The sequence below is a fragment of the Hemicordylus capensis genome, chromosome 6 (genome assembly GCF_027244095.1).
Source record: "Hemicordylus capensis ecotype Gifberg chromosome 6, rHemCap1.1.pri, whole genome shotgun sequence".
Classification (NCBI taxonomy): domain Eukaryota; kingdom Metazoa; phylum Chordata; class Lepidosauria; order Squamata; family Cordylidae; genus Hemicordylus; species Hemicordylus capensis.
Window position 1 is genome coordinate 48,834,332 of NC_069662.1, and position 23,088 is coordinate 48,857,419.

At 46.8% G+C, this 23,088-nt stretch overlaps 2 long non-coding RNA genes across 2 annotated transcripts; one reads left to right on the forward strand and one right to left on the reverse strand.

Moving 5' to 3' along the window:
* Positions 1-581: 581 nt before the first annotated feature.
* On the forward strand, positions 582-17,498 carry LOC128331690 (uncharacterized). Its single transcript, XR_008310401.1, has 3 exons — positions 582-1,182; positions 5,524-5,570; positions 17,012-17,498. It is a non-coding gene; the product is annotated as an uncharacterized LOC128331690 (long non-coding RNA).
* Positions 16,334-22,181, reverse strand: LOC128331691 (uncharacterized). The gene is made up of 2 exons (XR_008310402.1): positions 20,540-22,181; positions 16,334-17,171 (listed from the first exon to the last, which is right to left on the reverse strand). It is a non-coding gene; the product is annotated as an uncharacterized LOC128331691 (long non-coding RNA).
* Positions 22,182-23,088: the final 907 nt, after the last annotated feature.

A 23,088-nucleotide genomic window follows, 5' to 3' on the forward strand; every position in this document is an offset into this window, starting at 1 on the left:
CTGGAGAGTCAGTGATATTGGGAGATAGTATGGAGAGGGTCTGGGAGTCAAATTTAGGCTGCTGGGTAGGAGGTTATTTCTTTCTCCTTTTACTTACTCACTGTGTTTATTAGGGTTGCCACATTTATCAGAGGTCATTCCTGGACACAGCTGTCAAAAGAGAGGGGCACACATTTTAATACCCTACTTTTAAAACTGGGATTGGGAAGAGTGCTCAACAGTGGAGCTTGGCAGCTGTTTCGTGCATTTCCCCTAGGAGTTCGTATAGTTTTGGGGTTCGGATGTGGAATGTCTGATTTCTCTTTTTGCAGATGTGATTTCATATGTCAGTTATCAAGTGGCTACTTTTGCCTTGCTTTCTTTTAAACTTAGAAAGAAATGTACATCTACTAGGCTTTGTTCTAAATTGTAGTGCTGGTTTTAGCTTAACTAATATTTTATAACACTGAAGTGATTTTATGGGATGCTGTGTTTTTGTTTTGATGTTTTTCTCTTATGCTACGTTATGCCACAACCAGGGGTTATAACAATAAACCTTACTACTACTAGTAGTTTTGGGAGCAGTAGCTAGGGGTGGAGTTTCTGCAGAGCTTCATGTTGTTACAGTAAAGGGCAGTTACATCGAAGGCCTCTTGCTCCTTGCATTTCTTCCTGTCACTCGATGCAGGAGACACTTCCTGTTGGCTAAGAAGGGCCCTCACAAGACTGCAAGAGCTGCATCAGGCAATGAGTGTTCTAGAGAGAAGTGGGACCCCACCGGGGCCACTAGAAGAGGGGGCTCTCTCTTCCCATATACTTTGTAGTCAAACCCAGGGGTTAACTCTAGAGATTATCTAGAAAGGGGGAAGGGGTTGACTGAACCATATAGAGAGAGCCAGGGGGCAAGACTAGTGGCAGAGAAAGGATAAGAATATGGGGCTTTTTCTAATCAACATTTTTTTTAATTGCAAGGCATTATGTGGTTTACAACTTGGCCATTTCCCAACCAATATCCACCCTCCCCATACCCACCCACAAGCCATCCTTTCCTGCCCCAAACCCATATTCTCCCCCGCCATGTCTATTGTAGGGAACAGAGAAAAGGTGGGAGAAGTAGAGGAAAGAACAAGAAGGAAGATGGAGAAGACAGGCAGAAGAAAGGAATAAAAGGAAAGGAAACACATATCTTTGTATCAGATACGGGTAAGTGAAAAGGCTCAAATTGTATGTACAACTCAAGGAGGTTATCCCAAACTTCTGACCATTTATCTGATTTGTTTGCCTTAATAAGGATCCATTTTTAATTGGAGTTGGATGAGTGAACCCTCGGTTTGAGTTAGGGTCTGAACTGTGGTTTTCCACATTCAGACGTTCAGGTCTGGGGACCTCTGATTGCTCTGCCTCCGGTTCCCCTTTATGTCTGAATCCGGTCACAGAGTTTTAAGAGAAAGAAACTGAAACACAACAAAACAGCACTGAAAAATGACAAAATTAGGAACCTTAAAAGCAGCAAAGAAATGTCAGGATCACTAATGTATTTTAGATTCTCACCTCAGACTGGAAAAAAGACTTTAACAAGTCTTCACCCTCCAGTAGAATCCTAATGGTAAAGGCAGATGAGCTGGCCTCCCAGGGGAGGCTCTTCTGCAGAGTGGTTGCCACCCTGCCCTGTGCAATTTAATCACAGCCTTGCTGTTTCAAGAGTATCGTAGTCCACGGTATGCATGATGCAGCAGCATGACTGTGAGTGAAACAGATCTGTTGCCTACCAGAACTGACCAAAAACACTGCAGATCCAGGTTCTCTAAATAAAGGTATACAGGAGGGTATAATCTCTAGATTATATGGAAGAATGCATGGGCAGAGAAATCCTTTAACGTATGCTAGGCCCCGGCCATGTAGGCTGAAGTCCCCAGGGTCTTTATTTGCAGGAATGCTGCCTGCTCTGTGTGTAGAACTAGCTAGACAGGCAATGAGAGGGTGGTGTTGGAAGCAGGAATGACTGCAAGGGGTAGCGAGGAGTAGTGGGCGCTCTCCCAAAAATATTTCCTGTTTCCTCCATCCACCAGACTGGAACTCTACAGCAAAGACCATACAGTCATTGTATAGTATGGTCCAACCACTTGAATTAATTATTTTAAATGGCCTCCGTTTTGTAAAGAGGCCTCATTCACTCACTCCTCCAGCCTAGATCAAGCAGCAGAAGCCAGTGCAGCCATGTAGGTAGGAGACTCTTCCAGCCTTTCATGAGTCAGCCCAACCCATTAGCTTCCTTGTTGGGTGAGATCATGTGTGTAGGGTGGGGGTGCAGAGTAATCTCCCCTGCAGATTTCAGCTGGCCTGGTACTGACCTCTCTCTCCCTAGCCACCCCCCCTTGCTGCCACCACCCATGGTCTTGGACAGAAAGAGAAAAGTAGCCTAGAAAGCAGACTGGAAGGTTTGGCCTAATCCAAAAAGGCAGCATTTTCCAAGGGAAATCTTGCCCATTTTCAGAATAAATTTGAATATGTCAAGCAAGCTTCATTAATAAGGTAAATAAGCTAACAGCATTCATTTAATTTTATTCATTCATTCATTCATTCGATTTCTATACCGCCCTTCCAAAAATGGCTCAGGGCGGTTTAATTACCTTATCTCTGTAAATATTTAATGTATAGCAAAATCCTCACTCCCCTAATAATGTTCTTTGCCATCCCTTTGCTCTCCCAAACTACCTGTAGTTGTTCTAGAGTTGCCCCTGACTGCAAGGCAGAGTTTAGATTTTCTAGGCCGTGAGGAATTCTTGGGGGAAAGCCGAGCCTCTTTTCAGTAGACAGGCTGAACTTGAACTAGAGTTGGCGCCTGTCCCATCTCTACCAGAATCTGGGGTAGATCTCTATGTGGCTGTGGAGTATTAGTGAGGCATACCAGAATCCGTAATGCTTCTGGTGAGTTCTGATAGGCTCCCTCTTCTAACACTGCTCAGATGTGAGTGAACCATACATATTGGAATCTGATTCACGCACAATTGCTCTGCCTTGTGCAAACTGTGGAGACTATTCTCCATGAGGCAGTATGTGGCTGTGAGTGAACTGCATGTGTGTGAATTCCAAGATCTGTACTTTCTCAAGCATATGCTATTCACAAAAGGCCACACTACTGCCTCATGGTGTTATAGCCTCTTCAGCACCCAAAGAGGGAACAAAATGGGGAACCAGGCACAGCCTGGCTGGCTGCATCTCTGGGAATGCCACGGATGTCCAGTACAAAAACCATAGTGCACAGATTTATCTACTGAACTCCCCGGTCCAAGTCTCACCCATTCCTAATTCAGCTATTCTGCAACTTGACAGCTGGTGCTTCAGATTTTTAAAGACTGCAGGAAACTGGGAGAAAGGACACGGATCCAGTGTTGGGTAGGGGTTAATATGTTGGACTCAGAGGTGGGGATCCAGATTCAGATAATGAAGTTCACTGGGTGACCCTGGACCAGTCATCTACTCTCTCTAATCTACCTAGGGAGGAGAGCTGGTCTCGTGGTAGCAAGCATGACATGTCCCCTTTGCTAAGCAGGGTCTGCTCTGGTTGCAAATGAATGGGAGACTACATGCATGAACACTGTAAGTTATTCCCCTTAGGGGATGGAGCCGCTCTGGAAAGAGCATCTCTGCATGCTTGCATGCAGAAAGTTCCAAGTTCCCTCCCTGGCATCTCCAGATAGGGTTGAAAGAGATTCCTGCCTGCAGCCTTGGAGAAGCTGCTGCCCAGTCTGTGTAGACAATACTGAGCAAGATAAACTAGAGAGAGAGAGAGAGAGAGAGTCTCACTCAGAAGCAGGCAGCTTCTTATGTTCCTCTGTACCTCACATGGTTGTGAGGATAAAGGGCAATGGGAAGAGAAGCACATATATTTCCCTGAGCTCCTTGAGATAAAAATGTAGCAAGTAAGGTGCTAGTCACTCTGAGGTGACTGATCATTTAAGGCTGCTTCATTTACTTGTCATAAACATATGTTTTTGAGCAGTGGTAAGCAATGACCAATCCTTGATCCTTGGCACATATGCCATGAATGTTGGGAAACATGCATGCCACACAAATTATGTTTCCATGTGTACATGTAAAATGCTTTATGTTTATTTGCGGGGGGAAACCCAGAAGCAACCCTTAGAGCTAATGATCTAAATACTCTATATCAGGATATAAGTTATTATTTCTCTGTGTAAACCACCCTGAGCCATTTTGGGAAGGGCGGTGTAGCAATCAAATAAATAACAACAACAACAATTTGCATCTGGATGCCCATCCCCACCCAAGACATTTAAAGAGGATCAAAATACACAGGCATTTACATGCAAGAGCTAGAAGCCTCAAAGCCAATGGCCAAATTAGAATGCCTGGTGTGAAAAGAGACTATAAATATAGCGGGCATACTGGAAACCTGATGGAATGGTGAAAATCAGTGGCGTACAATCACCCTAGCCAGAAAATCTATAGAGATGGAAGTGAAATCTGAGATTCTCAGAACTACAAGTACCTTCCTTGCTTGCACAATGAAATTTGCAGACTAGTGGAAAGCATACAGCCCTGTGGGTTTGTGTTTGCACAGTGCAAGGCATTGTATAAAACACAGAAGTAACACAAGCCTAAAATGAGACAGCTAATATTTTTTTAAAAAAATAATCAATACTGTTCCATGGGCATTACCATACCCAGGTCAGGCAGAGGCAGGGCAGAGTCTAAGTAGCCAGAACTTGAGTTGGGATGGTGTATTATAAGCCCAGCCTGGCAGAATATAATGATTCCTGGATTTTCAGACACCAGTACTGGTTATATAATGTGATTTTTTGGGGATGGGGCTGTAGCTCAGAGGTAGAGCATCTGCTTTGCATTCAGAAAGTCCCGGATTCAGTCTGGTATCTCTGGGTAGATCTGGGGAAAACTGCTGCCTGAAACCTTGGAGAGCTGCTTCCAGTCAATGTGGAGAAATGCTGAGTGTGATGGACCAATCATCCCCCATACTAAGTGGGATGATTGGTCCATCTCACTCAGCTTCCTATATACTGTTCAAACCAGTACAGCAACATAGGATGGTTGGCAACATAGCCTACAGTGGTGAAATATCATGGCAAAACTGAAGGTCAGTTCTTAAATGTGATGGCAGAACTGTTGATCTGTCCCAATCAAATAGGAAGATGCGGGATGGGGTGATCTGTTTTTAACAGAAAAAGGGACACTGTGAAAGGGGATAACAAAGGAATCGTGCACACAGCATTCCTCCGCCAAGCCCTTCTCTCCAAGGGTTTATGTCTCAGCTGAGCATACTTTCACTGTCGGAGCTTGGTTGAGGCCTTAAATACTTGAAAGATGTAAGAGAGGAGGAGGAGGAGGCATAGCTTAATGGTAAAGCTATGTGGCTTAGTGGGCTTTGAGTGAAGGTGGTACTTGGTCTTGCCTGTGGGCTTCTCAGAGGCATCTGGTGGGCCAATGTGCGAAACAGGATGCTGGAATGGATGGGTCTTAGGCCTGATCCAGCAGGGCTGTTCTTATATTCTTATGTCTTTCCAGCGAAGGCCGAGAAAGACCCCGTCTGAAACCTTGAGAAGCTGCTGCCGGTCAGTATAGCCTCTAACATGTCACTAATCAAGTGTGTAGAGGGCATGGCCAAGCAACCCAAGAGCACATTATTCCAGATTACTAGAGCACCTGAGCCAAGCCCATACCTTCCAACATTTCATGGATGAAAATAGGGATACACTTAGTACAACCAATTCTCACACAAAGGATGACTGCCCAGGCCCGCCCGCCCACTATTACATGCTGCTAATGTGTGAATTCCACTGCTGTGTAATGCTTTTGTGTTTTGTGCACCCGTCACATGCCGGTACACGACAGACATGATGCATCCACCCACCCTTGAGGCTCCGAGGAGGAGGGAGCCGAATCCTGAAGAATGACAATTCTAACATGGAAAAATGAAAACTAAACCAGGCATCCCCAAGAGGCAAAAATAGAGACTGTGATTTATCAGGAACAGATTCCAGAAAACAGGAACAGTCCCTGGTAATTAGGAGCAGGTGGAGGCTGGAGCCTATGCAGTACTGAGCTAAATGGACCCATTCTGACTCAGTAGTAGGATTCAGTGGTCTGGGAGACTGTGCTCGGAAAGTGAGCCATGGGTGAAAGGAAACTTCTGCACTCCTCTTTGCTGTTGAGATCACTTCTTGTTTTCTATGTGATCTCGGGGCAGATCTGTATGTGTTGTTTAACATACAGATTTGTTGCTGCCGTGTGTAGCTTGGCCCTCAGAGACACTAGGAAAGGCAGAGGAGGAACTGCAGCCCGTAGCCTTGCTGAAAGTTTCTCCTACAAGCACTGTATGGAATTCAAGCCAAAATCCACACAAAATAATCTGGAGGCCCAACATGGCCTGTGCACATGTGTGAATTTCTCCCTTCCCCCTTCTTTGCAATCAGAATGAGAAATGCAGAAGGGTAGAGGGCGGTGCAGGGAGAGGCAGTGTGCACTGAAGAGGAAGCGGGAGTTGCTGTAAAGGAGGTAGCGGGAACATCTGGTTCAATTTGGAGTGACTCTTGGTTCAGAGCCAAGAGGAACCATTGTCAGATGCTCTAGGAAGCGAGGGGGAGAGGAAAGATGAAGGCACGCCTCAGGGGATGGATAAAGCAGGCGGGAAGAGACTGCAGCATGGGAACCTGGAAGGTGTAAGATCAAGGCTGAGGCAATCTGTTTAAGAACTGTCTTGTCAATGGAGAAACCAAATGAGCAAGAACTGGCGAAGGAAGCATTCAGTGAAGCTGTTCACATGAGCAGCCCTACCTGGGTAGGGCTGCTCATGTGAAGCGCTGCACTGGAATTAGCCTGAGTTTCTTCCCTGGGCTATTGCCATAGTAAAAGGGTGCACACACTCCCTTTTACCCCAGTACCCGGTCATGTGTCTGCAGCCACAGAGCCAGGCGCCTAGAGCACCCGGCTTGCGGGAAATCCCACTATGCAGTGCACTCCTTGTGCCTGGATTGATGGATTTCTGGAGGCCAGGCTGCATTTCCCTGGACTCCCAGCAGCGTCACTCGCACAAGCCACGCAACCAAAACAAAAAACAAGCTTGATTGGAGGAGGGGGGGAGGTAGGTGTGATCCCGCCTCTCCTCCCAACCCTACTCACAGGTCGCGTGAATGACGTTAATATCTTTGTTGCAACCTACTTTCCACCTCTGGTTATGAAAACATAAAAAATAAAATCAGAGATGGAAGTAGAGTTGCCAGCTGTCCAGGATTAGCCTGGAGCCTCCAGGAATTGGCATCAGTCTCCAGGTCACAACTGAAAGCAATCCTGGAGATTTTAATAGCTTGATATTGTGTAGAATATTGGGGAAAAGAACTCCAGTAAGACAACCCTAGGTGGAAGTTAGTGCAGAGGTTGTTACCCCGGAGAGGGATATAGCAATAATTGAGCGAACTGGTTCAAAGAACCCGGGCCCCACAGCTCCTTAGGGCCCCCCAGCTCCACGCCTCCCTATTTTCTTTATTATCTCCCTCACTCCGAGGGGCCGCCAGGGAGAGGGGTGAACACGGGCCCCCTCTCCCCTAGCTACTCCCCTGACCCTATCTGTGATCTTTCTTTGCCTTGGGAGAATGGCCTTCTGCTATCCTGTTCCAAGCTGAACCAGGGATCCTGGATGGACACAGAACTCGGACAGCGCTAAGAGAAAAAGGGGTCAGGCGCTCAGATAGTTCTGAGATAGCAATCAAGAGAGTTTAGTACAGCAGGCACAAGAAGGATGTTGCTCCAGCAGATGCTTAGGAGCTGACTTCTGGGTTTTGTAGGTGCTGCCCAGGTAAAGTGGATTGGCCCAACCCAGGGCTGGTGCCAGACTATTTTGCACCCTAGGCAAACACATTGACACTCTACACTCTGTGCCCCTCTGAGGTCTGTGCCCTAGGCAGCTGCCTAGTTGGGCCTAATGGTAGCACCAGCCCTAGTCTAACCCTTTCCCTGGGGAAGGCTCTGTTTAAAGGGGCCTTACCCAGTTTCAGAAATGCTGGCTCTGACGGTGTTGGGGGACTTACATATGGGCTGGCAGGTCCTCAAGGGGCTCCTCAGAGACTGTGGATGAAGGCAGAGCCGTGTCCTTGGGTCATGGTGGGGATTCTCAGGTTGTGGTGGCAGGGCTCTAGTTCTCCTGGTGCGGGGGGCAGGGTCCTGGTGGCATGGGGTCTGGGTCATAGAATCTCCCCACAATGTCTCATCCCCTGAACTCTCCACCTCTTCCCCAAAGTGGGGGAGTGTTGGATTCGGAGTCATGACATCTGCAAATCCACAGAAACGTTTGACTTAATGTGTAGAATTTTTGAACAAAGTTGATGGCCCCAGATACACTGGGGAAATGAAGCCAACTACAAATAGGTTTGGTAAGCCAAGATCTCCCCACTGGTCTGTGTTGTGTCAAAGTGTTTGCCTGAATGGCCATCATATCCCCACCCTTGAATTTTTGCCCAGTAGTGGCTTCACCACTTCAGCTCTTGGTCTGCCTCCATCCTGAGTCACATATACATTGGGAAAGGGAAGAGGGTGCAGCTGGTGGCTTGCACAGGTACAAAATCAGCAATGTGGGTTAAGAAAGGCAGGCATTATTGCCTTTCTTTGTTAAGAATGTAAGCAACCTGATGGATCAGAGCAGAGGTCCATCTTTCAGCATTCTGTTTCCAACACTGGCCAGCAAGATGTTTCCAGGAAGCTCATAGGTAGGGCATGAAAGCAACCACCCTCCCCCACTGTTTTCCCTGCTCTGGCAACGGGTATTCAATAGCTAATAACCACAGGCAACCCTATTCCCTTATGTACTTGTTTAATGCTTTTTAAAAGCCATCTAAGCTAGTGGCCATCACCACATCTTGTGGCAGTGAGTTCCATAAGTTAACTGTTTTGCATGAAATAAAAATGTCCTCCTGCCTGTTCCGAATCTACTGCCAGCCAGTTTCATTGGGTGATGCCTGAGCTCTAGCATTATGAGAAAGAAAGAAACATCTTTCTCTGTCTGTTTCAATCCCTTGGCCTGCTTGACACACCCAGTGGAAAACCACCTAAAGTCCACCGGTCGGACTAAAGGCAGGCGGAATTAAGATATAGAATGTTAACGTATGTCAGGAATAAATGAGTGCCACAAAGGAGTATAATCTGTTTTTCTAATATGACCACAAGCAGAGTGTTAGCGGAATTAGGCCGACAGCTGCTACGTTATTTTTTCCCCCTCCCTCCCTCTCTCTCTTTCTCCCCCCGCCACCCCTCCTCCCAAGCACTCCACGCGCCAGTAGGAAGAAGGGGAAAAACAGCACCCACCACCATCCTATTTCTCTGCCTCCATTCTGCGGTTTTTCCGCAGGCACTGCTGCCGAGTTGGCAGTCCTTTGGCGTCACACCTTACTGCTTTTCAAGATTGCTCCGTAGAGAGCTGGGGAAAATGGCAATTTTGTGTTGACGCCGCTTGGCAGCAGGGGGAAGAGTGAAGAAAAAGTTGGAACCCGTGCCAAGGCTTCCCTGGGGAGAGATAGGAAAGATAGAGAGAGACAGGCATAGGGGAAGTTCACTCACACACACACACTCACACACACCTCACATAGATGAGATATCGTTGGCTACTTCTGCATGTTCCAACCTCACAGACCATGTTGAAATTGACTGACTTCATTCTAAACATACAATGTATGTTGGAATGAGAAGATGGTGGGAGGGGTGGTGGAAGCTTGTTCCTTTCTGCGTTTGTGTATGTTGCTTAATTTTTTTATTTTTTTTTTGGATAGCAGTAGAATGCAGTATGCAAATGAGATTGTTATTACCGCAATGTTCATCAAGCTGAGCTGAGAAGACATTAATAGCCTGATGAATATGCATGTGAATTTGTTAATTAAGTTAATTATTCTGCTGAAAATGCATTCGTCTTCCAAGGACATTCTCCCAATGATTTCTACATGCTCCAGTCATTAGTCATGCTATATTTTATCAGTGAAATGAGTTTGCTTAAGTTGTAAAAAAAAAAATTTTTTTAAGGAAATACAAAATAAAATGAAGGAATTAAAAGTGGGGGATATGAGATCAAAGACAAATAGGAAATTAAATAGTTTAGGGTGACAAATACAAAAAAAAGTTTGAAGGACTCTGTAGTTTGAAAACAACAATGTGATATTCTTGCTTTTTTACGGGGGGGGGCAGTGTGGGGGATCCAAGCGCTCTCAATTTGCCTTTCCGTCTGTCCGTCTCTCTTCTTTAACTTCTGTCTTTTGTTTGATGAAAAAAAACTTTTTTTTTATTCTGGTGCCAAATTTCCAACACATTAATTAATTGTTGTAGCCAATTAACTGTAGTTGTGCAAATGAGTTTAGCACTAATTACCATGCAGTGCTTGTAATCACATAAAAACTTGCTGAGAGAGAGAGAGAAGAAGCGGGGAAGAAGAGAAGAAGAAAGAAAAAGGAGGAAAAGGGGAAAAAAGAAAGAAAGAACTGATAATGCCAATGCATTGATAACTTTAAGCAATGGTGTGTGTCAATAGTTAAGTTATTGTAGCCAGTATTTCAGGAATAGCAGAGGCAGGATTAAGAAGGCAAGTGTTGCTGTGGTAGCCTTATCCTTCCATAATTTTGGGGTGGAGATTAGAGAAATAAAATGAGTGGCTTGAGGGGTCACAGGGTGGAGTCCAGAGTTGTTGCATAGAGGCCCGGGGTCAGAAGTTGGCCACGTCAGGGAGTAGCAGGGCGGCCGGGACTATCAAAAGGCCTACAGCCGAGCTCCGAAACAATGACCACCTTCAAGTGGTGGCAGCACCACAACCCTCTCAGCTGAGATAGTTGCTCTATCAGTGTCCACCTCTCCCACCTTCCCCATCTTCTTTGGGAAGAGAGCTGGTCTTGTGGTAGCAAGCATGACTTGTCCTCTTAAGCTAAGCAGGATCCACCCTGGTTGCATACAAAAGGGAGACTAGAAGTGTGAGCGCTGTAAAATATTCCCCTCAGGGGATGGAGCCGCTCTGGGGAGAGCATCTAGGCTCCAAGTTCCTTCCCAGGCATCTCCAAGATAGGGCTGAGAGAGATTCCTGCCTGCAACCTTGGAGAAGCCACTGCCACTCTGTGTAGACAATACTGAGCAAGATGGACCTATGGTCTGACTCAGTATATGGCAGCTTCCTATGTTCCTATCAGTGAATGGCTATCCTTCCCTGCATCATGAAGCACATTTGCAGATAGCAGTGGTGGGAAGAGACCAACACAGAGCAAGCCGCTCAGCTGAACAACTTGCTCTGTCATCGACTGTCTCGGGTGCTCTCCTTCCCGTCTGTGAATTGGGCCTCTCCAGATTGCTGCCATCCTGCTGCCCAGGTAAACAACCATTAGGATCTGGGGTGGGGGGGGGAGGCATTGAGACATACTTGGCCGAGGACCCCCTGGAACCAGCCCTGGAACCAGTTGCGCCCATCCCAATCTTTTATGACAGCATGCATGCATGCAAGGCCTTGACACAAATGACCATGCACACAGCATCACCTCAATCTTCAAAGACCTATCCTTCTTTAAAAGGTGAGGGATATTTCCTGTGCATTGCGACATTTTTGCTGTTGTATAATACTGACACTCTCCTTGTGGGTATCTTTGGAAAAGCTTCATGAACAGATATTTAAAAAGGAATTGTTCAACTCCTTTTTTGACTCAGCCATTAGAAGCCAACCCAAACAAGAACAAGAACATGTGTTAAATGTTAAAAGGTCTCAGGAAGTACTGGAACCTGTGTTGGCCTAGAAGAAGGGTTTATCCTGTTCCAGACAGGGGTCAGTGGCCAATCTTGGATCTCCACCAAGGCAAGAATGTGGGTGCCAGCAAGCATCCTGGGAGGGCCACAGACTTCAGACTGCTCCAGTGGAAGCACAAATCAGGGAAAGGGGTCAAGGCCTTAGATCAGGCCTGCTCAACTTAGGCCCCCCAGCTGTTTTTGGACTACAACTCCCATAATTCTCAGGCACAGCAGCCAATAGCCAGGAATTATGGGAATTGTAGGCCAACATCTGCAGGAGGGCCGAAGTTGAGCAGGCCTGCCTTAGATAGTTCAGGAAGGTGAGAAGGGTACTACAGAGTAGACTGGATGTTGCTTTAGTAATGACTGGAGTTGCATGTAGGTTTTTATAGCTGCTGCTCAGATTAGTGGTTTGGCCCTACCTGTTCCCTGGAGAAGGGCTGGTTGCTTAAAGGGGAATTGCCCAATTTTGTAGTGTTGACTCTGGCAGCATAGGGCCTGGGGGGTGGGGGGCTCAACATCAGATGACGTCCTCAAGGAACTCTGTGTCAGTGGATGAAGGCAGGGCTATATCCTCAGGTTGTAGTAGGGGTGCTGGGTGTGGTCCCCTGGTTCCCTTGATGCAGGCAGTTCTGGGCTGTGGAGTTTTCCTACCTTGAGCTATTTGCCTTGTCGTCTCCTGATTGGTGTGTGTGTGTCTGTGTGGATTCAGGATCATGACAAGCATATAGAAACACCAAGATGGGAGACACAAGTCTGGGCATTTGCATAAAAGTGTGGAAGTCTCCAGAGTGGGGGCTATATGTAGGGTCAGGATGGGACCAGCCAAATGACCACAAGGGACAAGGGAGTCTCAAGACTCACTGGTGGACCTGAATCGATAAGATTGTACATTTCATTCATTTTGGAAAAGAAAGTAGTTTGCAAGAGAGCATTCCACACTTTAATGCCAACATCTCTCTTAGGGTTTAGTATCCGCAACATCCCACCTGATAGCTATTCTCAGATTTTATATTTTATACTCTGAGCTCTTAATGGGTGGCAAACCTGTGAGGAGCTCAGAGCATGCAGCAAAATATAATTCCGGACCCTGGACCATTGACTAGAGGACACACGAGAGGATAAGACTACAAAAACTGGCCATCCCTGTGGCAGACAATAATCTGCTGCTGCTACTGCTACTGCTACTACTACACTTATACTTATATACTGCTTTTCAACAAAAGTGGTTTACACAGAAAGATAATAAATACGTAAAGATGGCTCCCTGTCCCAAAAGGGCTCACAATCTAAAGAGAAACACAAGGTAGACACCAGCAACAGCCATTAGAGGGAAGCTATGCTGGGGTTGGATAGGGCCAGTTGCTCTCCTCATGCTAAACAGAAGAGAACCAGCACTTTAAAAGGTGCCTCTGTGTTCAGTTAGCAGGAGCTTTGTCAACCTACTACAGTCTAGTAATGCAGCACCAACAGCATGCTAGACATTGCACCAAATGTAAGAAATGATGTAAGGCTTGGGTGGGCATCGGAGATAGCGCTATAGGAGAGCATCAGTGGAAAATGGTTGTGACTTCACTGTCAGTTGTTGGAACCATCAAATGTTCTTTGCACATAAGCAAATTCCAGAGGTGAGGCTAATTACTCTCCTTTGAGTAACCTCAGTCAGTCCCTCATCCATGACTAGGTTTGGGTTGCATGGTCTCTCCAGGACAAAAGTCCTAGGCCTGAGACGTAGCATTCCTTTGTATTCCACAATGACAGGAGCACAACATGATTAGGCCATTTCTATTCTATGTTCTTAATCCTTTTCTTTAAAAAAACAAAGCGATTTCAATGGTTGTGTTTGGGACAGGCAGAGAATTTCCAAGATGGGAATGCTTGCCTGCTCTCACTCACTACTTGGAGCACACAGTATGGATTGTGCAAATAGTGTGGGTGGAGGGGTTACTAGTCATATTATTCTCAGGTGTAAGGGAATCTATGGATCACTTGCATCTAAAATAAAAGGTCTCTGAGTCTATTTGTCAAGAAGTGTTGAAATAAGAAACATCCATCACTTTCTATTTTGCTGTTCCACACCTGTCTCCAGATGGTGGGAAGCTCAGGACAGTTTTTGCAGTCTATTTGCTTCAGAGAAGAGAGATCCCAGGTGACTTCTGCTATGTCTGTAATCACCTGGTGATACTCCCAAAGCCACCTAATAGCACAGCAGGGAAGTAACTTGCCTAGGGAGCAAGAGGTTGCTGGTTTGAATCCCTCCTGGTATGTTTCCCAGACTTCAGGAAACACCTATACTGAGCAGCAGCGAAATAGGAAGATTCTGAAAGGCATAATCTCATAATGCGCATTATTATTATTTTTACATTTATATCCCGCTCTTCCTCCAAGGAGCCCAGAGCGGTGTACTACATACTTGAGTTTCTCTTTCACAACAACCCTGTGAAGTAGGTTAGGCTGAGAGAGACGTGACTGGCCCAGAGTCACCCAGCTAGTTTTCATGGCTGAATGGGGATTTGAACTCGGGTCTCCCCGGTCCTAGTCCAGCACTCTAACCACTACACCACGCTGGCAATGGTAAACCCCTCCTGTATTCTACCAAAGACAACCACAGGACTCTGTGGTCGCCAGGAGTCGACACCGGCTCGACAGCACATTACCTTTACTTTACTTCCAAAGCACCAAAATCAGTTTTAGGATTTGTATCAGTATGTCCAGGGCATGACCATCCATGTGTAATCAGAGTTATACCCATTAAACCACCTGTGAAAGCACAAAGGTCCTGGGCATGGCTCTCTTTTTTGCATGGGGGAACTGGCCATGCTGGAAAGCCAAGTATAAGCCCACCTGTGCATGCTGCTTCTGAGATTCAGTACCATCACTGAAAACCAGAAGTCCTAGAGTAGTCTAGAGCAGCAGCAATCTCTGAGGTGAGTCTCACAATCAGTGAGACTCGCCTTTCGGGGGCTTGCAGGGAGAGCGGGCTTCACAGAGCCCTGGGCGGCTAGATCGGCCACCCGCACGACTGCCAGCTCCTTCATGGAGCCGGCGGGGGCTGCAGGGATCGGGGGGCATGTTGGTACAGCAACAGGTACTGCTCCAGATCATGCTCCCACTTGCCCTACTCACCTTGCGGCCACAGGCATTCAAGATCTCCACCACAGGAATACCAGCCCTTATTTCACTACTCTCACTCTCCCATTCAGGAGCACTACCAGAGCAGCCAAATACAGCAAAAACCTATTCAGGCGTCCTCATCAACCACCCATCAGAAGCTGCCTTCTCCAGCTAATTTGCCCATGCCTACACTGCCCATAGCAGAACTGCCCACAACAGTAACACATCCCCAACTGACTCTGCCAGTCAAGCCCATTCAGCAGACGCAAGTGGCTTGTGCCCTTGTGGACATAGCTCTTCTGCCACTGGATCAGCTCCTCCAATCCACAGACTTGGAATTGGGTTTGGAGGAGGCCACAGATAACCCAGGCATGCCAGATGTAGTTTCCAGCTCTGCCCTGCCCCCAGACTGGGTGGAAGGCCTGAAGCCTCCCTCACCTTCTGAAGACCTCCGTTCCTTCTTAATTGAGGGAGATGCACACCAAGCCATTGCCTTAACCAAGAACCCAGCACTTTTGGAAATTACATGTGGTTGTTGCAACAAGCCTTCATTGGTGCCTCCAACCTCTAAGAAGCTTAAAAATTTCTACAGGGGCCATCTAGAGCAGGGATTCTCAACGTTGGGTCCCCAGATGTTACTGGACTTCAACTCCCATAATCCCCAGGCCCAGTGGCCTTTGGCTGGGGATTATGGGAGTTTAAGTCCAATAATATCTGGGGACCCAGCATTGAGAATCCCTGATCTAGAGGACTGCCTCTTTCTGCCGGAAACGTCTGGTTCCCAACTCCATCATTGTGGAAGCAGCACAAACGAAATTGAGGAATAAGACTACATAGGCTCCATTGGCAGGCGCCTTTACTCTATACCCTCATAGCAATTAAAAACTGCAAATTACCAGGCATGTATGTCGAGATACAACCATCTCCTATGGGATAAATTATCACAACACCTGGACTCTCTGCCTCCCAAAAAGAAGGAAGCGATGCTGTCCCTACAATGTGAAGCATTCAAGCTAAGTAAGCAGCTCCTACATACTTCCTGACACTCCACTGATTGTGCCTCAAGGGCCATGGCTAGTTCTATAGCACTGTGCAGACACTCTGTAGTTCTGCTTTGGCCCCTGAAGGCAGAACGTGAATTGAAGATATTCCATTTGATGGCCAGGCCAGGCCTTATTTGAAACCAAAACAGACGAAACTATGGAATGTATCCAGGAACTTCGGAACACTGCTAGGTCAATGAGTCACATTTCACCCAGTTCCAGATTCAACAAGCCCTACTGGACCCAAAGGACATCTTCATCTAGGTCCTCTGTACCTTCGCAGTCTGACCATTCCTTTCGCCAGCACACATACCCACAATACAAGGAGAAACCCTTTCCTGGCACCAAACTGCCCAAGTCCAATACTAAAGCTAGAAAAGTATATATCAGGCAGTATAAAAATATAAATAATAAAGCAAGCAAGCAAGCAAGCTGCCTTTTATCATAAACAGGCATGTCAACCTTCACACTGGAACATAATTGATACCCTACCTAGAGGCATGGGAAAACATCACCAAGGATAACTGGGTACTTACTATCATACATTTAGGTTATGCAATAGAATTCCGGGAGCACCCCCAAACTCAAAGCAGGATCACATATTCAGATGCTGTACTGTGAGAGGAAATACTTACACACCTTCAGACAGGGGCAATAGAATCTGTCACAACACACAACCTAGAAGGTTTCTACTCCCTTATTTCACATCCCCAAAAAGGATGGAGGCTTACGTCCTATTATGGAGGTGTGAACTAAATGTCTCCAAGAACTAAATATATTTGTCATTTACAAACATTTCTGCATGCTGACCATTTTGGATATACTGCCTCTCCTTTCTGAGAACGTGTGATTTGTTTCCATAGTGGATGCCTATTACCACATCACCATTCACCCCATTTTCCAATTCAAAGCCATGCCATTCGGACTATCTTCTGCCCCAAGTGTCTACACAAAATGTATGGCAGCAGTGGTTGTAAACCTGCAAGAAAGGGGGGGGGGATAGATATTCCCGTATTTAGAAAATTGCCTTTTGGCAGCTCCACGTTATGCCAGTCTCAAGAGCCATCTTCAAATCACCCTCTCTCTTCTTCACTGTTTAGGACTCAAAATAAACTATGAAATCCCATCTTCAGCCAACGTGCCAAATAAAGTTCCTCAGCATAATTTTCAACTCAACTCTGGCAGAGATCCACCTTCCCCCAGACTGTACCGGTCTCATCAGGGAACTCTTCATGCTTCTTCACAAGTCTCCACTTCATTCTGCAAAAGAAATCCAGTGATTGTTAGGTGTCATGGCGTCCGTGATGGCAGTTCGGCCCACCGCCCGCTTGTACATGCAGCCTCCACAGAGGTGGTTTCTAGATTTTTTCAACCCTCAATGGGATTCCCAAACCAGGATGCTAAATATACTGTTTAGTGTTGACAAGACCATGGGCTGGTGAATCTCCATGACCCACCTGCCACAATCCACCCCTTTCCTGCAGCCCGGCCCACGCACCCGGAAGCAGTGTGTCACATACATTACTTGGAGCTTTTGGCCGTGTTCAAGGCTATAAAAGGTTTCCATCCAGACATTATAGGATGTCATGTTCAGGTCATGACAAACAATACAACCACAAAAATCTAAAACTACATAAACCACCAAGGTGGCCCGGGGTCTCATTATCTGCTGGATCTATCTCTGTACTTATGGGAGTGCACCCTTCTCCACCAGATTCATCTCTCCGTAATTCATACCTCAGGTCAGAACAAGGTATTGGTGGATCAGCTGCACAGGATCTGCTCTCTCTCACACACAAATGGCAATTGTGCCAGTGACTCCAGCCCTGTAACCTGGCTGTTACAGGGGAAGGGAAACCAGTAATTTAGTAACTGTTTCCACTTCCAACTGCCTTGCAAACTCTCAGGCCTTGGGGAGCAGCTCCAACGACCCACAGAGTCTGGCCTTGCTCCTCTGCAATGCCTGGTCAGTTCAGAATAAGACCGAAATTGTCTGTGATTTGATCATGGATGAGGGAGCTGACCTGGCATGTATAACTGAGACCTGGTTGGGGGAAGCGAGTGGTCCAGTGTGGGCCCAGCTTCTTCCACCAGGCTACTCTGTTGTGGAGCAGGCTAGGGGAAGTGGGCGGGGGGAGGGGTTGGCATGGCTGTGGTCCATAAGAATACCATCTCCCTTAGCAGGGCCTCTGTGAGACAGTTGACTTATATTGAGTGTGTATTTCTGAGGCTGGGAACTAGGGATAGATTGGGGATTCTGTTGGTGTACCATTCACCCTGCTGCCCAACTGACAACCTAACTGAGCTGGTCTCGGAGTTGGTGTTGGAGTCTCCCAGGCTTTTGGTGCTGGGGGACTTCAATATCCACTTTGGGGCTGGCTTGTCTGGTGCGGCTCAGGAGTTCATAGCAGCCATGACAACTATGGGCCTATCCCAATTAGTTTCTGAACCAACTCATGTTGCTGGCCACACTGGTCTTTTGTTCGGATCAGGGGGGTGTTCCATGAATGGGGGATCCGGTGGTTTCCTCCTTGTCATGGATGGACCATTACCTGGTTAAGGTTGGTTTCACAGCCACAATCCACCCCTGCAGAGATGATGGCCCTATTAGGATGGTCTGCCCAAAAAGGCTGCTGGACCCAGCAGGTTTCCAAAAGGTCTGGGAGGTTTTTGAAGTTGGTGTGGCCAGTGATTCTGTTGATGCCCTAGTGGGAACCTGGAATAGGGAACTCACCAGGGCAGTAGACATGATTGCTCCCAAACGTCCCTCCTGACCTGCCAAAAAAAAAAGGGCCCCTTGGTATACTGAGGGGCTGTGAGAACTGAAGCGGCTGGCTAGGTGACTGGAATGCAAGTTGAGGAGAACTTGGCTCGAATCTGACAGGATGCAGCATGTGACCCATTTGAAGACTTTGAAGAAGCAGTGCGTGCAACAAAAAAGGAATTTTGGTTTGCGCGCATTGTGTCTGTGGGTTCGCGTTCAGCAGAGCTGTCCCGGGTTGTGAAGAGTTTAGTTTCTGCTCCTTCTACTTCAAATCAGTCCCCACAGTCGTTCTGCTGTGACGCTTGTAATGGGTTCTTTGTGGACCAAATCTCCTGTATTTGGGCTGACTTGGACTCCACTATTTCCACAAGGTCTATGAAGGAGGTGTCCACCCATCCCTCTTGCATATTAGATTGGATCAGTTTCAGTCTGTGACTCCTCAGGATGTGGACAAGCTGCTTGGGGCGGTACAGCCTACCACTTGTTATCTGGATCCTTGCCCAACTTGGCTGCTTTTATCTAGCAGGGAGATGGTTGGAGGTGGCCTAGTTAATATCATAAATGCATCGCTGAGGGAGGGTAGGGTGCCTCCTTGTCTGAAGGAGGCAATGGTTAGACTGCTCCTTAAGAAGCCTTCCCTGGACCCCTTAGTGATGTATAGTTAGAGGTCAGTCTCTAATCTCCCTTGGTTGGGCAAGGTGATTGAGAGGGTGGTGGCCAACCAGCTCCAGTCAGTTTTAGAGGAAACTGATTATCTAGACCAGCCCTGCTCAACTTAGGCCCCCCCCAGGTGTTTTTGTATGACAACTCCCATAATCCCCAGCCACAGTGGCCAATAGCCAGGGATTATGGGAGTTGTAGGCCAACATCTGCAGGAGGGCTGAAGTTGAGGAGCCCTGATCTAGACCCATTTCAAACTGGCTTTAGAACTGGCTATGGGGTTGAGACAGCCTTGGTCAGCCTGATGGATGACCTTTACTGGGGAACTGACAGAAGGAGTGTGACTCTGCTGGTTCTTCTGGATCTCTCAGTGGCGATCAATACCATCAGCCATGGTATACTTCTGGACCACCTGGGGAATTGGCTGTAGGGGGTACTGCTTTGCAGTGGTTCCGCTCCTATCTCTCGGGAAGATTCCAGATGGTGGAGCTTGGTGACAGTTGCTTCTCAAAACAGGAGCTGTTACATGGAGTCCCTCAGGGCTCCATTCTGTCACCAATGCTTTTTAATATCTACATGAAACTGCAGGGTGAGGTCATCAGGAGGTTTGGTGCTGGGTGTTATCAGTATGCTGACAACACCTAAATCTACTTCTCCTTTTCATCTGCATCATCAGGAAATGGTGTTCATCCCTTAAATGTCTCCCAACAGGCAGTAATGGCCTGGATGTGGGATAAAAAATTGAAACTGAAACCAAGCAAGACAGAGGTGTTTATTGTAGGAGCTCAGAATTTGAAAGATGAGTTAGATCTTCATGCGCTGGATGGGGCTACACTCCCCCAGAAGGAACAGGTACTCAGCTTGGGAGTACTCCTGGACCCAGGCCTCACCCTGGTATCTCAGGTGGAGGCTATGGCCAGGTGTGCTTTCTATCAGCTTCGGCTGATTCGACAGCTGTGGCCATTCCTTGAAGAGGACTACCTCAAAACAGTGGTGCATCAGCTGGTAACCTCCAGGCTTGACTATTGCAATGCGCTCTACGTGGGGCTGCCATTGTACGTAGTTTGGAAACCAGTTAGTTAAAAATGCAGCAGCCAGATTGGTCCCCTGGGGCAACCCGGAGAGACCATATTACACCTGTTTTGAAACAGTTGCACTGGCTGCCAATATGTTTCCGGGCAAAATACAAAGTGCTGTTTATTACCTTTAAAGCCTTGAATGGCTTAGGTCCAGGTTACATTAGAGAGTGCCTTCTTCTGCATGATCCCCACCTCACATTAAGGTCGTCTGTGGAGGTCCATCTCCATTTACCACCGGTAACTTCTCTGTAGCTGCTCCTGAGCTGTGGAATGCACTCCCTGCAGAAATCCGTAATTCGAATGCATTATTGGCCTTCAGGAGAGCCCTCAAAACCTATGTGTGTGTCCTGGCCTTCCAGGGTTTTTTAATTGTTGTAATTGTTTTTATCTTCTTGTAAACCTGGTTTTCCAGGGTTTTAAACTGTTTTGAATTTTTAACTGTTGATTGTTTTATGGTGTTTTATAGTCTGTTTTTAACTGTGAATTGATTTTAATTGTTTGTTTTTAATATAAACTGCCCTGAGCCATTTTTGGAAGGGCGGTATAGAAATCAGATAGATAGATAGATAGATAGATAGATAGATAGATAATTGCATCCTACATCTCTACAGAAAATCTTCAGAATCTGGGGTCGCCCAGAAGTGGACTTATTTGCCAGTGCAACCCTCCAATTAACAGCCTGGAGAATCTAGCCAACTGGTCGTTGGATTTATTAAGCATACTGTCAGTGTCAAGGAACCCATTTATGACTTCCTCCTATAAGGCCAAATAGAACAGATTATGTTCATATGCCTTAAATTCTGGTGTGACGGAACCTAGTTCAGCCCATAATACTGCACATCTTCTACAAGATGTCAGGCCTTCTGTGTCATCTGTAAGGGTGCATCTTGCAGCAATCGTGGCTCATTGGTCATCTCCAACATTGACCTCCCTTTTTACATTCCCCAAAGTGAAACAATTTCTAAAAGGCTTGGCATACCTGCATCCAGACATCCCATCAGATTGCACCTCCACGGGACCTTCCCCTCATTCTATCTGTTCTCATGGGGAAATATTTTGACCTTATGGCCACTTGTGATTTATGTCTATTAACACTCAAAACAGTGTTCCACATGGCAACAATATACGCACAGCAGGTGGGAGAACTCAGAGCACTCTGGTATGACCCACCTTATTTAGTATTCCAACAGGATAAAGTCATACTGCGCCCAGACATTTCCTTCCTCCCTAAGTGGTCTCCACCTCCCATAGGCCGCAGGTGATTTCTCTACTAGTCTTTCCTCCCAACCCTGCTTTTCCAGACAAACAGAGGTGGCATGCCTTGGATGTACGCGGGGCACTGGCTTTCTATATTCAATGCACATCCTCTTATAGGAAATCTCCTATAAGAAATCTCCTATAATCACTGATCTTGACATATGGACAACTTCATAAAGGTTCAAGCCTCCTCGGAGTCCATTTCTGCCTGGCTCATCCGGATGATTAAGACGGGGTACAATATAGCTGGACTTGACCCACCATCGAGGATTAAAGCTCACTCCACTAGGACCTTAACCACATCAACCACCTTTGACAGAGGGCTTTCTCTGGGATCTATCTGTCAAGCAGCAACCTGGGCTACCCCAACCTCCTTTGTCAGGCATTATGTGCTAGATATTAAGGCACAAAGGGACTCCACTTTTGGGAGATCAGTCCTACAGCCAATCTTCAATTGAAGGTTCTGTAGCTGTGCCTCTAATGCCTCTTCCGTCTCTGCTCCCTCCTCCAATGAGCTTGTGATACACCCATCTGTGTGATGGACAGAGACTACTCAGAAAAACATCAGGTTGCTTACCTTTAACTGGGGTTCTTCTGGTGGTCATCTGTCCATTCACACCCCTGCTCATCCTCCCCGCCGTAGAGTACTGTGGCGGCAGACTCCAAAACTGAGGGGGAAAGGGCTAGTCATGTGACCTCAGAGCGCAAAGGGGAGGAGCTATGGGCTAGGAGTAGGAGATAGAAGATAGAAGCTTGGAAAGTTCCCAATCTACTCTTCACACAAGCATGAAGTCCATCTGTGTGAATGGAGAAATGACCACCAAAAGAACCCCAGTTCAAGGTAAGCACCCATAGGTTTTTCTGCTGAAACAATTTGCCGTGCATAGCTGGCCTTCTTTCAAACCTGACCCAAAGGCCAAAGTCCCCAAGCCATGAGCTCTTAAAGTGTGCCATTGAGTCGGTGTTGACTCCTGGCGCCCACAGAGCCCTGTGGTTATCTTTTGGTAGAATACAGGAGAGGTTTACCACTGCCTCCTCCCATGCAGTATGAGATGGTGCCTTTCAGCATCTTCCTATATCGCCGCTGCCTGATATAGGTGTTTCCCATACTCTGGGAAACATACCAATGGGGATTTGAACCAGCAACCTCATGCTTGCAAGGCAAATCATTTCCCCACTGCGCCATTAGGTGGCTTCCATGAGCTCTTAGTAATCACTAAAATACTTCACTAGGGCAGAACTATAATCACTGTACCAAGGCTATCCTTAAGTGATGGTTTTCTTGAAATGTCAGCACAGAGGCATTGTGTTTGTAACCATTCAGACCACAAGCATGCTTTCTGGTGACAGTACTTTGTCTTTGTTTCATTTACTTAAAGATGTCTGCTACTCCTTCTTCCAGTTAAGCTTTCAAAAT